We start from the raw sequence: 14,898 nt of genomic DNA, 5'->3' as shown, positions 1-14,898 counted from the left end.
TTAGTGTTGATACTCGTAACCCCCCCCCCCCCCCCAATTTTTATCTTTGTGTAACATTGGTTTGAATTTAATTTGTATCTATTATTTCTAATTAACTTAATTGCCACTCACATTGTTCCTCGTGGATTCGAACCCAACTCTAAAGTTGGGTAAATATATTAATGATGACCTCTTTACAGTTAAATTGATGTGTAAGTTGAGAGTTATTAGAAGGCCAAATAAGTGCAATCCATATCCCACCAACTAATAGGAATGGAGTCTTCCATGTGTCTAGCATCATGTGTCACACGTTGCAAATGAAAGGATTGTACGAGGATCAAGTCTCTGAGGACCCAAATGTTTATTTGAAGAATTTTGTGAACGTGTCTGTGCATTTCAATATAGCACACATTACTCAAGAATCGATTCGGCTTTGCGTCTTTCCATTCTCTCTAATGAGCGAGGTGGTTTTATAGATCTACTCACATCTACTCGGCTAAATTACATATTGGGATGATCTTATTACGTTGTTTCTTGATAGATACTCCCCACCATCTAAAAAGCTTTAAAAATGGTATGAGATTGTTAATTTTCAGCAAATGAATGGAGAGCCATTATTTGAAGCTTGGGAATGGCTTAATGGAAAATTGGCCCAATTCCCAAATCATGAAGTCCTAGAGAAGATGCTTCTTGGTATCTTCTACCGTACCCTTAATCCATTAAACAAAACGGTGGTGGATAATGCAGCGGGTGGCTCAATAGTGAAGACGCACCACCATACGACCATTCTATTGATAGTAGAAGTGTCAAAGCAAAATCGGGGTTGGCTTACCCGGGATATCAAAGATCCCAAAATCCCTTCCACTACTTCCATAGTTGAAAATGAACAAAAAAATTAGAATATAGAGGAGGAGACCATGGTAAAAATTATGACCCAACTTAAACTCTTGACACGAAAGTGGTAAACTTCGTAGCATCAAAATCTTATGAAGATGATGAAGAAGCAAAGAAGATGGATGAGGAAATCAGCTATTCAGTTAACTACTCGGGGGTTCCCTCCCCGCCGATCAAAGGCAATGTGTGAATCAAGGTTGGATGGATAAAAAGTGGGATAGAGATTAGAGGGATAGGAACTATGATTATGACAATTATGTTCCCTCTCATTATCGAGCTAAGACCAACGATTCAAGTGCTATCAACCCTGAAAAATTCAAGACCGAGGATGTGTTAGCAAGAATATTAAATGAAATAAAAGGAATGGAAAAAATGGTCTTTGAGTTGAAAGTTGAATTCTATCAACTATCTTAAACCATGGTTCTCACTCTGCATCTATTAATTAATTGGTAACCCAAATTGGAAAAATCTCCACGGAACTAAATGCTAGGCCTGGAAGTGGAATCCCTAGTGAAAATATTGCTAGTCCAAAAAATTATGCTCAAGTTCTAGTAATAGTCACAAGGAGTGGAAAGACACTTAATAATCACTCCAAAGGACAATTTAGTGAGAAAATTCCCAAACCTAAAGAAAAAGAGGTGTTACTTCAATGTCAAGAAAAAAATGATGAGAAAGATACCGATAAAAGTAGCGAAGAAGTGGTTGAGGTTAAAAAGCCACAAATTGGATAAAGGACCACAATCCAAGTTCTTCCCTAATTTCCTCAATGATTGTATAAAAAGAAGAAGGTGAAAAACTGAGGAAGTTCAGCACAAAACATAGCAATTTATAGATAAACATCCCATTATTCAGGGTAATTCAAAAGATCCCGAGACACTCAAAGTTAATGAAAAAGTTGATGTCAAAAAAGATTCTTGTCAAAGTTGACACCATTAAATTCACTCATAGGTGTAGTACAATCATGAAAACTAAGGTTGTGGTAAAGAAAGACGACCCTAAAGTGTTTATTATTCCTTGTACAATAGGGACACATGAGTTTGTAAAAGCACTATGTGACCTTGGTGCGAGCATCAGCTCAATGACTTTTGTCATCTATAAGAAGCTTGGATTGTATACTCCTACACTGACCTCTACGTGACTCTTAATGGCGGATCGGTCTATTAAAATATCATTGGGAATTTTATTTGATGTCCTTGTTAAAGTGGACATGGGTATACTTCCTACAGATTTTATGGTATTGGATTGTGAAATAGACCAAGAGGTACCTATCATCCTTGGACGCACTTTCTTGGCCACTGTAAAAGCCATTATCCATTTGGGGATGAGGGAAATGAAGTTGAGGGTATAAGAGAACGAGGCCTCTTTCAAAATTTACAAGACAAAAAAACAAACTGCAGAACTTTAAGTTGTGTCCATGGTAGATACTGCAGAGGTTAATAAGAGGAGTCCTGCAGACCATCCTAGATAAATGAAGAAGGAAGACATCATTCCACAATGATAACTAAGGCGCTATGTGGAAGGCAACCACAAATACCATGAAAGTGGCTTCTATCCTATTTATTCTATGTTTGTAGCATAGATGTTAGTTTTTGCATATGAATAACTCATGCATCTATGGCACTAAGGAGTGCATTGGACAAGATTTAAAAGGGAGAAGTATGAAAAAATTTGCATTAAAAACTGAACAGGGGTAAAATCTATGTAAATTGAGAAAAAAGCTGAACAATGAAAAATAGGGGAATAAAAATTCTCTCAGTTACCGTGATCATGGTCCCTAGGAACGATCATGGTATTCAGTGTGTCCACGATCACGGTTACTTCAGCGATTTAAATCACTTATTCCCCCTCATTTTCCTTAAATTCCCATATATATTTTTGCATTAAGAGATGGTTTGACCTTGAGGGAATGATGATGATGAAGAATCGAAGAGCGGTGGCATCCCTTAATGAGGTTTTAGGGAGTAGCCTTATTTATCTTATCTTTAATTTATTTATCCAGTGGGGACACTACATTTTTAGTTAGGGGTGTCTCCGTATTCATTTGATATAAGCTTGTAATGAATCTTATTTCTATTTGTGCTGTAATATTCGAGCACTATGATAGTGCCCACACATTCATGGATTATTATTTTTCTTGTAGTCTAGTAACTTATTTTATCTCTATTGGATGAGTTTTTTCCTTATTATAGACTGAGTGACGATATTCTTAAGGGGAAAACAACATAGTTGGGTTTTAACCATACATGTAGGGAAAGACTGAGTACCTGTGGCATCAAAGCTATAAATGTAAGAAATGTCTGAGTAACTGTACATTTGATGATTTTGGATCACATTCATACCCATTGGCGAAGTTCGAGTATTTATTTATGTGGTTGTCCCATACTATAGCTTGAAATGTGAGACTATAACTTAGGTTGTTTCCATGATTTGCAAATTATGCATGGTTTTAGATGCAAAATAAACAACTCACTTGTCCATAAATTTTGCAAAATTCGAGGGCTTGAACGTTAGAAACTTTTTAAAAAAGCTTTTCCCTTTTTCATGACTCCGACATTGACTTTGAAAAATTAGTTGATACTCATTTTTTTCTCGAGTGGGAGAAAAAATTAAACCCCCTCGATGAGATTCGTATGCCATGTGTGGGAGCTTATTTGTCTATAATACGTATGGACTGATACCATCTAGAACATGCCCCATTAGTTTTACAAGGCTAAATTTTTATTGTATTGTGTTGTTAAAATGACCATAGGCCATCTTTGGACTTTGGAAGCCCACTCTAGCAAAAAATAACCCACCAATATATATGAATTACCTCTAGTTACCACTTTGAGACTTTAAACTTTTCTTTGGCAAATATATTACAAACTGTGACCCTTCTATTTTTTCTCTTTTGAACCCTACCCTCCTTGAGCTTATGAATAAAATTTGAGGCTAAAATCCTAAGTTAGGGGTGGTTGAAGTAAAAAAAAGTGGTACAGTTTGTCCATGGAATCATATGAAGGTGCCTATAAGCATAAGATGATAAAGCAAAACAATTAGAAATGAGAAAAGATCCCACAAAGGAAAGAAAGAAATTATTTATTCACAAAAAAAAGAGTGAAAGAGAAAAGTAGGAAAACCAAGAAAATGCAAAGTAGGAAAAATAGTAAGGGAAAAGAAGTTGCCCAATAGAAAAAAGTGAAAGGAGTATGATGTAGAAGTTTAATGAGGGTTTAGCCTTATTGTCCTCAGTTGATATCCTACCCTAACCTAAACCTATATTACAAGCTCAAAACATCTTTTGTACTTCCCAACAAAGTGTGGTCATTGTAGTGGCAATTGAAAATTGGGGCAATCCTATGGCATGGTACTTGTTAACATGGAGTATTTCTTAAGAGAAAGAGTGTTTGCACTTAAAATTCCTTATTGCATGATTGGTAACTAGGTGTGTGAAATTTTCTTTCTTGTCAGGAGGCATGTGAACAAGTTGTGGTCAATGATTTTGTCCTCTTTTGCTTATTAAGAGGAAGTATAATATGGTTATGGTCAGTAATTGAGTCATTCCTAGAGTGTGCGTAGTTGTTACTTGGTTGCTCTCCAAATTCTATTGCATCATTCAAATATTCAATTTTATGTTGAAGGGTGTAGTTGAAACCATTTTGTACATATGCAAAGAGCTTTTTATGGTAGTATTCAAGTTGAAGTCATCATGATCATTGGGTGATAGAATAAGGGCATATATATTAAATTGTCTCGTAGAAAAGGGTAGTGTTGCTTGAGGACAAACAAGGTTTTATGTTGGGGTATTGCTGAGTGGTGATTTAGCACTCATTTGCACCAAACATTTGTGCTCACTACCATGTTTTGGTTAATAGAATAAGACATCATCATTACTTAAATGCACTAATATCAATATTTTGCAAGTATATAGTTGAGAAGGTGAAAAGATATGGATTAGAGATCAAAAAGGATCAAATAGAAGTAAAAGGAGTGTAGTTGGGGACCTGGAGTAGTTTAACCTTAATTATTGTGACCGCAGTCCTAAGGATATAGTCACGGTTAGTCAAGATGGTCAGTATAGCATAATCGTAAAGCACAACCTTTGTCGCATAGTCGTGGTTGGGATCAAACCTACACGATCATGGTTTAGTGGGAATATGACCCAAGGCAGTTCTGTCAAATTGAATAGATGAATCCCAAACCTTATATAGTCAAAAACAATTTCTTCTTTGGGTATTGGTCACCTCATAAACAATACCGAATTTTAAGTAAGAATCCCTAATTGGGAAAGTGTGTAACTAATTGTGGAGGCTTGACTTCCTAGTATTTTGTGAATAATTAATGTTTTGAATAATCCTTATGGTATATCTTACTTTACTTTCTTCATTAGTAGCTAAGTAAATTTGTCTTGGGATTATGTTGAACTAAAGTGTAATTGTGTGGGGAAGGTGTTATTTTGTTTGCATAACTGCTAGTTGTTGATATGGATTACATCATTTCTTGAATTTTTGAGTTGGAATTTATGGGTGAAATCCCCAAATCTCCAAATGGGTTTGATGGATGAAAACCCCAAACTCTAGAATCCTTTTATCATCCTTGAAAGAGGGATGAAGGTGAACATAAGGTAATCCATAACATCCTTGAAAAAGGGTTTTAGGGGTCAAGGCGATGGTGGACAATTACGCCTATGGTTTACTACCTTTTGCAATCTTAGAAATAAGTGTAATGGGAGTATAAATCATGTCAAGAACATAATCCTAGAAATAGGGATGCTTGATTGAGGTTTTGGGTAATTACGAATTGCACACTTGTGAGATGCTCAAAAGAGCCAATGGACAAAATTGTTGTGGTTTTATTGAAAGATTAACCACAATGATCTATGACCTAGCCTATCCTTTAGTTAACAACTATTTTTTATATTAAACGATCATCAACCCACGTGTTTTTACTTTTAGGTAGACATAATCCAACTTCTCCTCAAATCTTTATTTTAAGTCAAAAGTGTGATATTCAAGCATTTTTAACAAAAAATCATTACAAATAAATCCCAAATCAATTCCCCTATTTTATTTTACATGTGGTGTTTATTAGCATTCTGAGTAACCTTTTAGTAATTAGAGTACCCATAGGACTTGAAATTTATAATTCGCTCTTTGTAGATTCGACCTCAACTCATGTTGAGTTGTTGACAATGACCGCCTCACCCCTTAAATACGGGGTTGATTTGAGCGTTATCAAGGATATACAATTGTCAACCTTTAGGACTCGTTATAGTCTATTTGAATTTCTAGTGAAGTCTATTGGGTAGACTAATGAGCCAGTTGCATTTATGGATTTTAATGAACCACATGTTCAAGCCTTTTTTTAATTCCTTCATGATCATTTTCATTGATGACTTCTTTGTTTATTCAAGGAGCAGAGAGAAGCATGCTTCATATTTGAGGATTGAGCTCAAGATATTGACAGATGATGTGTTTTTCGCCATACTCTCTAAGTATGTGTTTTGGCTCGAGTCGGTGACAGTCCTTGGACATGTGTTATCTAAGGATGGGAGTATGAAAGAACCAACAAAAATTGATCCCAATCGTGATTGGGCTAGGCCTACATCTCCGATAGAGTTTTATAGCTTTATTAGCATAATTAGTTATTATAGATACATTGAGGGTTTTGCTACTATTTAAGCATTGATGACCAGATTGACTTGGAAAGATGTTCTTTTTTGATAGCTCAAGGAGTGTGATTAGAGCATTAGAAAGCTCAAGGATCTTCTTACTTCAACCCCTATTTTTGCTCTTTCTGTTTAGGATAAGGAATTCATCATTTATTGTGATATTTCAATTGATGGTTTTAGTTATTTATTGATACAAAATGGTCATGTTATTGCCTATGCTTTGAGGCAACTTAAGGTGCATGAGTGCAACTACACCCCTAATGCTTTGGAGTTTGCGGCGGTATTTTTTGCATTTAAGATTTGAATGTAGTTTCCTTATGGTATGATTTGTGAGCTTTTAATTGATCAGCATATTCTTCGACATCTTATGACCCAGAAGAGCTTAATCTCAGCAACATAGATGGATGGAGTTATTTAAGGACTATCATATTTACATCATATATCATCCAAGCAAGGCAAATGTGATAGTATACACCTTGAGTCATAAGACAGTGAGTATGGGTAGTTTTGCTTGTATTTTAGTTTACTAGAGGACGTTGGCATTTCTTATTCAATCCTTAGCTAACTTGATAGCTCGCCTTTATATTTTAGACTCTTAGAGGATTCATGCCAGTGTTTAGGAGAGGTCTTTTTTATTTGAGCAGATTTGAGATCACCATTTTGAGGATTAAATACTTTGAGTCCTCCGTGATTAGGTGTTGAGTGGTGAGTCCAAGAAGGATACCATAGATTCTAAGGGTATTTTGATATCTGATAGCCATATTTGTGTTCCAAGAGTTGATGAATTGATCTAGTTGATTTTTCTCGATGCTCACAAATCTAGATATTTTATTCACCTAGGTACATCCAAGATATATAGAGATTTTAGACAACATTATTGGTGGAGAGTCACGAAGGGAGATATGGCTAATTTTTTAGATCATTTCTAATGTTGTTAGTAGGTAAAGGCTGATCGTCACTGATCGGGTGGTTTTATTTAGAGGCTACCCATTTCTGAGTCCAAATAGGTGCGGATCACCATGGACTTTATTAATGGTTTGCCTTGCACTTCTCATGGTTTGCGGTATTTGTGTCATCGTAGATTGGCTGACTAGGTTGTATATTTTACTCCTATTCAGATGTCCTTTGGTAGTGAGAGGTTAGCTCGTATCTATGATGGTGAGATTTTCTATTTTGGTACTTAGGTGAATCTTAGTACAACTACAGATGGCCAGTTTGAGCAGGTTCTCGAGGAATGCTCCTATGTTGTGTTATGGAATTAGGAGTCCAGTGGGTCCAACACTTATACTTGTAAATTTTACATATAATAACAATTATCGTTCAGAGATTAAGATGGCATCTGTTAAGGCTTTGTATGAAAGGAGATTTTGTTCCTTGATTATATGGTTTGGGACTTTCAACATGAGACCCCATGGTATTGACTTTCTTTAGGAGTAACTTGATACGGTTAGGGAGATTCTGGATAAGTTGAGAGTGGCTCAAAGTAGGCAAAAGTCCTATGGTGATTGTATGCTTCGTGCCTTCAGATTTGGAGTTGGTGATTGTGTATTCCTCTATGTGTCACTGATGAAGGGTGTCATGAGATTTGAGAGGAAGGGCAATCTCAGCCCTAGATATGTTAGACCTTTTTAGATTCTTTGCACAATTGGCGACGTGGCTAATGAGTTAGCCTCAACTCTAGATCTTGTTGTTGTTATTTGTTTTCCATATATCTATATTGCAACTATACATTCCAAATCCATCTCATGTGCTTAGTTGGGACTCTTTCTAGCTAGATGAACGGTTGACCTTTTTAGAGAAGCCTGTGCTTACTTTGGCTAGTGATGTCATACGGTTGCACAATAGAGAGATTTCAGTTGTTAAGGTTTAGTGGAGGTACTTCCTATTGGAGGAGGCCACTTGGGAGATCAAGAGTGAGATATAGACACAATATCTTCACCTATTCGAGACTTGAGGTATATCTTAATCCTTGACTTTCGAGGGTGAAAGTCCTTTTAGTAGTGGATATTTTAATAACCATTTGGGTCATTTTCATATTTCAGCTAATTTCATTATTAGAGCTTTTCAATAGCTGTGCCAAGTTACTTTATGACTTGATAGAACTAACAGTTTGGTTATCGAGTTATTTTTTTAGTTGTTAGAGCCAATTACCTATTTTGAAGTTGTTGCTGGTTCAAATTGGCTACCAGGCAAAGACATATGTCAAACATCCTTGTATGCCAATTCTGATAGTTCCAACAGCTTTGAAATGTTGATTTTAGTCTATGAGGACTCTTGGTTTGGGTCCTAAGGTACCCAAGCTAATTTTGACCTATTATTCAAAAAGTTAAGAAAATGAAATATGGGTGTGGGACCTATTTTTAGTCAAAAAAATCTCGTACGGAAATTTTGAATATGCCATTGAGTCCGTAATGTGAAATTTGGTATCGTAAGACAATTTATTTGTGTATATAGGATTATCGATGAATCTCTACGGCTCAATAGAGACTTAGAAATTCCAAGTCTCAACAATATATGGTATACTCGCTAACATCAAGCCAAGGGTCACGATCGCAATACCCTTTCTAAGCCATCAAGTTCTGCAACTACAGGCACATGTCGCAAATGCAAGTCTCCTGGAAAACACCATTTATAGAAATTACGAGGTACTGAGTGGCAATAGCAATACCCGAGCACCTGAAATGGGTATAAATTGACCATTTTTAACTCATTTTTTCACATTCTTCATCTATTCTCTTAAGAAAAGAAACCAAGGATGGAAAGCTTAGGATTAAATTTTGTGGGTGATTTGGGAGCATGGATAACAATTATTATGGGATTTTTCTTTGGACTTGAGGTAAGATTTTCCTAATTTCATGGTTTATTTTCCCCTTTTCTTTCCTAAATTACCTAAACTATGGTGAATTGATTTTACAACCAATATAGCTTAGATTTACCTATTCTTGAGGGTAATTGCTCCTAAAGCATTAGGAAATTTTTGTTGGCTTCAGAAATGTGATATCCATACATGGGACACACATGAGATTTTGGTGTGATTTTTAGACCAAAAGCATAATTGTCCAATATGGGTATCATTATTCTCGCGTTGATGAGTAGATTATGATTTGGATAGCTTGGAATCTTATGGAGGCTTCTAAAAAAGAAAAGTCGATGATTTAGTGTATTCTTCAAGTTTTTTTTAATGTCCAGGTTGGCTATGTTTTCCCTTTGATAGATTTAGTTATGTCATAGTATATTTATGGTATTATGTTATATTTAGGATTTTTTTTCGGTGTTGGCGATCAAATTGGTAATTGTTGTGTTAGTTGGACCTTTTAGGCCATTAAAAAACCGTAATTTAGGGGCTTTGGCTTAGTTTCCTGGATTATGAGTAGAATTCTCCTAGCGATAATAAAGGCCTGTTTGACAACTAAAAGTGGATTTAGATACATAACTATAAATTTCTTCACTTTTTTGACTCACTTCACGCTAAGTGTTTGAGTTGGTTTGTAAAATATTTGTTTGACTTCACTCTTCATACATGGTTAGGATGCACACTAACGGTACATGAGAAAAGTATCCTAACATTAAGCCTAGGAATCTTATTGTTATTCATGGATGAGAGGTTGTGGACATCCTTGAGATGTATCCCTAGCTAATTGATAGAATATAGGGCCTCTACAAGACCCTATTCCTACTCTGTTCTAGATATTCTTCCGCCACAACCAGTGATAGGCCAGGGACTAGCCTAGGCTACACTGAGGTTTATTTCTTCTTTAATGCTCAGGGATACTTTGGTTCAACTTTTGGGATAGTTGGTGGTATTCCATCTGATGGTTCATAATATCTAAATTAGAGTAGTACTGGGGGGGGGGGGCATAGCCAATAGCTATCGCTCCAAGACATTACATCCCTCATACATTGACAGTTGATCAATTGGTAGTTTCTTAATCAATGGTTGCTTAACCTATTATGTCTGCCGAGGAGTAAAAAATATTGGGAAAATTCTTGCTATTGGCTTTATCTAGGTTTTTTGATGTATCGGAGAAGGATACATATGAGTTTCTGATTGCTTATGGTGATAGGCTCAGTAATTTAGTCCTAGTTGGACTCATAGTGTTGATTACACTACCTTTCAAAGAGATATGGCAGCCTGACATTGGTAGAGGGTTCATATTGATTCCAAGCCAACTAGATCTTCTTCTTTGACTTAGGCTAAGTTCTCTAAGATTTTCTTGGAGAACTGCATGCCTTGAAGACTCAGAGATTATTTAATAGATCAGTTCTTTAAATTGGAGTGGGGTTCTATGATGGTTATGAAGTATGAGGCTCATTTTCATGGGTTGGCTAGGCAGGCTACTTCTATTCTAGGTACTGAGTATGAGAGGGTTTGATGATTTGTTCGAGGATTGAGCTTTCACCTTTGTATGTCCACTTATAGTTTGGTTGTTATAGGTAGGTCTTTTTTAGAGGTTTCTATCATGCTCATGTGATGAAGGAAATACATCCTTAGACATTAAGAGGTAGCTTTAATATTCGTTGATGTCATGGGTTATTTCGTGGGAGTTTTAGTAGCTCCCAGTTAAGAGACAATGTTTTTTATTGTAGGTATCCTCATCGTTTTTCGTATCAACCTTAGAGTCAGAAAAGCAGACTCGTTTAAGAAGCGCTTTAGAATACTTATGGAAGTCAATCTTGTTTTAGTGATCTTCATGGTCAAGGTAGTGGTCTTTCTTTGAGGGATTTGTCTTCTAGTTATTCTAGTTGAGTAGTCTATTTTGGGTCAGTTGGTCTTCTACTTCTGCTTAAGCTCAAGTGACATGTTATTATTTTAGGGGTCATTTTCATTATTTGTGAGAATACCCTAATCGTGGTAAAATTATATTTTCAGCTTAGAGTGTTCCCTTGATTACAACAGTTCATCCCACAATTACAGGTGCTTCTCATAGTCATAGGGATAGTTGTCGGGGTGCTCGAGGTGGTAATCAGGCAGGTAGGATAAGAGATTGGTAAGGAACCCAGCCAGGTGGTGGACTTGGTCAGTTGTATGCAGTACCTACAAAACTAGAGGTTGGGTTTTTGAATTTTGTTGCCATAGGTATTATTCAAATATGTAGTCAACTGGCCTTTGCTTTATTTGATCTATGATCCACTTATTCTTGTCGATCTACTTACTCTGCTCCACGGTTAGAGTTATCTTGGGATTTATTATCTATGCCATTATATTTATCTACTCCTATGGGTGATTCTTTAGTAGTGTAATTGGTTTTTAAATCAATTGTTGTGACTATTAGAGATATTGATACTCATGCAACCTATATTATCTATGACATGGTGGATTTTAATATCATTTTGTGCATAAACTAGTTATTACACTACCATATAGTAATGGATTAATTTCCCAAGTCTATTACCTTAGCTATATTTGGCATACCACAAGTCATGTGGTAGAGAGCTATTAGCAGTGAGATAATGGGGATTATTTCTTATATGTGTGGTAGGAGACCTTTTTTAAGAGGTTTCTCGAATTATCTCACTTATATTTATGATGTTAGTATGGAGAGTCCAACGCTTGACTCTATTCCTGTAGTCCATGAGTTTTTGGATGTTTCCTTTATCGATCTGCTTAGTATACCTCCTACCCATGAGATTGACTTTGTTATTGATCTTGATTCGGGCACCCAACCTTTTTATATAGTATTTTATACTATGGCTCCTATCGAGCTTAAACAGTTGAATTCTCAGTTTTAGGATTTTTTTTGTAAGGGTTTCATTAGACTAATTATATCTCCTTGCAGAGTTCTTGTGTTGTTCGTGAAGAAGAAAGAAGTCTCCATGCACATGTGTATTGATTATAGGTAGCTAAATAAGGTAACTATGAGGAACCATTATCATATGCCTCAAATTGATTACTTGTTCGACTAGCTTCTAGGTGCAACGGTGTTTTCAAAGATTGATTTGAAGTCTGGTTACCATCAGTTTAGGATTCGAGCTTAGGATATCCCATAGACAACCTTTAGGACCCGTTATGGTTCGTATGAGTTCCTAGTGATGTATTTTGGTTTGACTAATGCACTTTTACATTCATGGATTTAATAAACCGCATGTTCAGGCCTTATTTCGATTCCTTCGTTATAGTGTTCATCGATGACATCCTTGTGTATTCGAGGAGTAGAGAGGAGAATGCACAATATTTGAGGATTATGCTCTAGACTTTAAGAGATCATGTGCTTTTCAATATGTTCTCCATATGTTAATTTTTTATTGAATTTGTAACATTCCTTGGACAGGTGGTATCTAAGGATGGATTATGGTAGACCCGATGAATATTGAGGACATTTGTGATTGGGCTAGGACTACATCTCTAATTGATATTTGTAGCTATATTATCTTGTCTTGTTATTCTAGATGATTCATTGAGGGTTTTGCTACTATTTCAGAACCGATGACTAGATTGACTTAGAAGTAGGTTCCTTTCTAATGGTTCAAGTATTGTGAGTCGATCTTTCAAAAGCTCAAGGAGTTTCTTACTTCAACTCCTATATTGGCTCTTCATGTTGAGGGTGTGGGATTCACCATGAATTATGATTTACCTAGTGTTGGTTTGGGTTGTGTACTAATGCAGCAGGATTGTGTTATTGCTTATTCTCTGAGGTAACTTAAAATGCAAGAGTGCAACTACCCCACTCAGGATTTAGAGTTGGTGGTGGTAGTTTTGTGCTTAAGATTTGTAGACATTGTATTTATTGTGTGGATTGTGCAATTTTCACCAATCATCACAATCTTCAGCATCTTATGACCTAGAGAGATCTTAATGATAGGCAACACAGATAGATGTAATTGCTTAAGGTCTATGATGTTTCCATCTTATATCATCCAAAAATGGAGAATGTGGTAGAATATGCCTTGAGTTAATTGGCAGTGAGTATGGGTAGTTTGACTTGTGTTTTAGCTTTGTAGAGGTCGTGGGCTTGGAACATTCAATCCATAGCCAACTTGATTATGCAGAAGCCCTATGCAGATCGTAGGATTTGTGCATTGATATTGGATTTGGTGATTAGGTATTCGTAAGTGTGTCTTCTATGAAGGATGTCATGAGATTCGGGAGGAAGGGCAATCTTAGCCCCATATATGTTGGACCCTTTGAGGTTCTTCACACAGTTGGTGAGGTGTCTTGGGAGTTAGCCATATCTAGATCATGTTTTTGTCCATCAAGTTTTCCATATTTCTGTTGTGACGATATATTCCTAATCTATCTCATTTGCTTAGATGGGACTCAGTCCATCTAAATGAGAGGTTAACCCTTTTGGAGGAGCCTGTGCCTAATTTTACTAGTGATGCCAAGCGGTTGTGCACTATAAAGATTTCGGTAGTTAAGATTTTATTGAGTCACCAACTAGTAGAGGAGGCCATTTGGGAGATCAAGAGAGAGATGTGGACCTGGTATCCTCACCTGTTCGAGACTTCTGGTACCTCTTAATCCTTGACTTTTGTGGATTAAAGTCTATTTAGTAGTTGATATTATAATCACCCTTCAGGTCATATTTTATATTTCCTCTTATTTTCTTTGTTAGAGCTTTCCTATAGCTACCCTAAGTAGTGTATGACTTGTTGGAACTGACTATTTGATTACTAGGTAATTCGCTTGATTATGAGAGCCAATCATTGTCTTGAAGTCTCTGTTTGTTCAAATTGGCCACCATGTAAAAATTTCAGTTAAACAAGCTCATATACCAATTCTAATTGTTCAAAAAGAACCAAAATATTGATTTTATGCTAGGACTCTTGGTTTGGGTCTCAAAGTACCTAGGCATATTTTGACCTATTGGTCAAAAAGTTCAGAAAATGACATATGGGTGTGGGACCTAATTTTTGTTAAAAGATCACAAATTGATATTTTGACTATCCTATTGCGTTTGAAACATCGAATTTTGTATGGTAGTATACTCCATTTGCATATAAGGGATTACAGATGAATCTCAAAGGCTTAGCGAAGCTTTGGAAAATTCCAAGTCTAAGCTATATTTGGTCAGCATGTGCCTCGATCATAGGCATATGTCATGAATGAGACTCTACTAGCAGCCACTGATTATGGCAATCGTGAGGTGCCAATTAGTGATAGCGATACCCAAACACTTGGGATGGGTATAAATAGACCATTTTAGGTTTATTTTGGTCCATTCGTCATCCATTCTCTTGAGACTAAAACCCTAAAGAGTGGAAAAGCTTACGATTAAATCTTATAGGTGATTTTGGAACTTGGGTAACGATTATTAAGAGATTTTTCTCCAAATTTGAGGTAAGATTTTCCTAATTTCATGGTTTTTTTTCCCCTTTTCTTTCCCAAAATCACTAAAACTTGGTCTCTTGATTTTAATACAAATACAACTTGGATT

At 36.2% G+C, this 14,898-nt stretch overlaps 1 non-coding gene across 1 annotated transcript; it reads right to left on the bottom strand.

The window, feature by feature from the left end:
• Positions 1-540: 540 nt before the first annotated feature.
• LOC124889115 lies at positions 541-652 on the bottom strand. The gene has a single exon (XR_007047731.1). It is a non-coding gene; the product is annotated as a small nucleolar RNA R71 (small nucleolar RNA).
• Positions 653-14,898: the final 14,246 nt, after the last annotated feature.

This window comes from Capsicum annuum, chromosome 11 (genome assembly GCF_002878395.1).
Source record: "Capsicum annuum cultivar UCD-10X-F1 chromosome 11, UCD10Xv1.1, whole genome shotgun sequence".
Taxonomy (NCBI): domain Eukaryota; kingdom Viridiplantae; phylum Streptophyta; class Magnoliopsida; order Solanales; family Solanaceae; genus Capsicum; species Capsicum annuum.
Note: the sequence above shows the minus strand (reverse complement) of the source record. Positions and strands in the feature narration are given on the sequence as shown.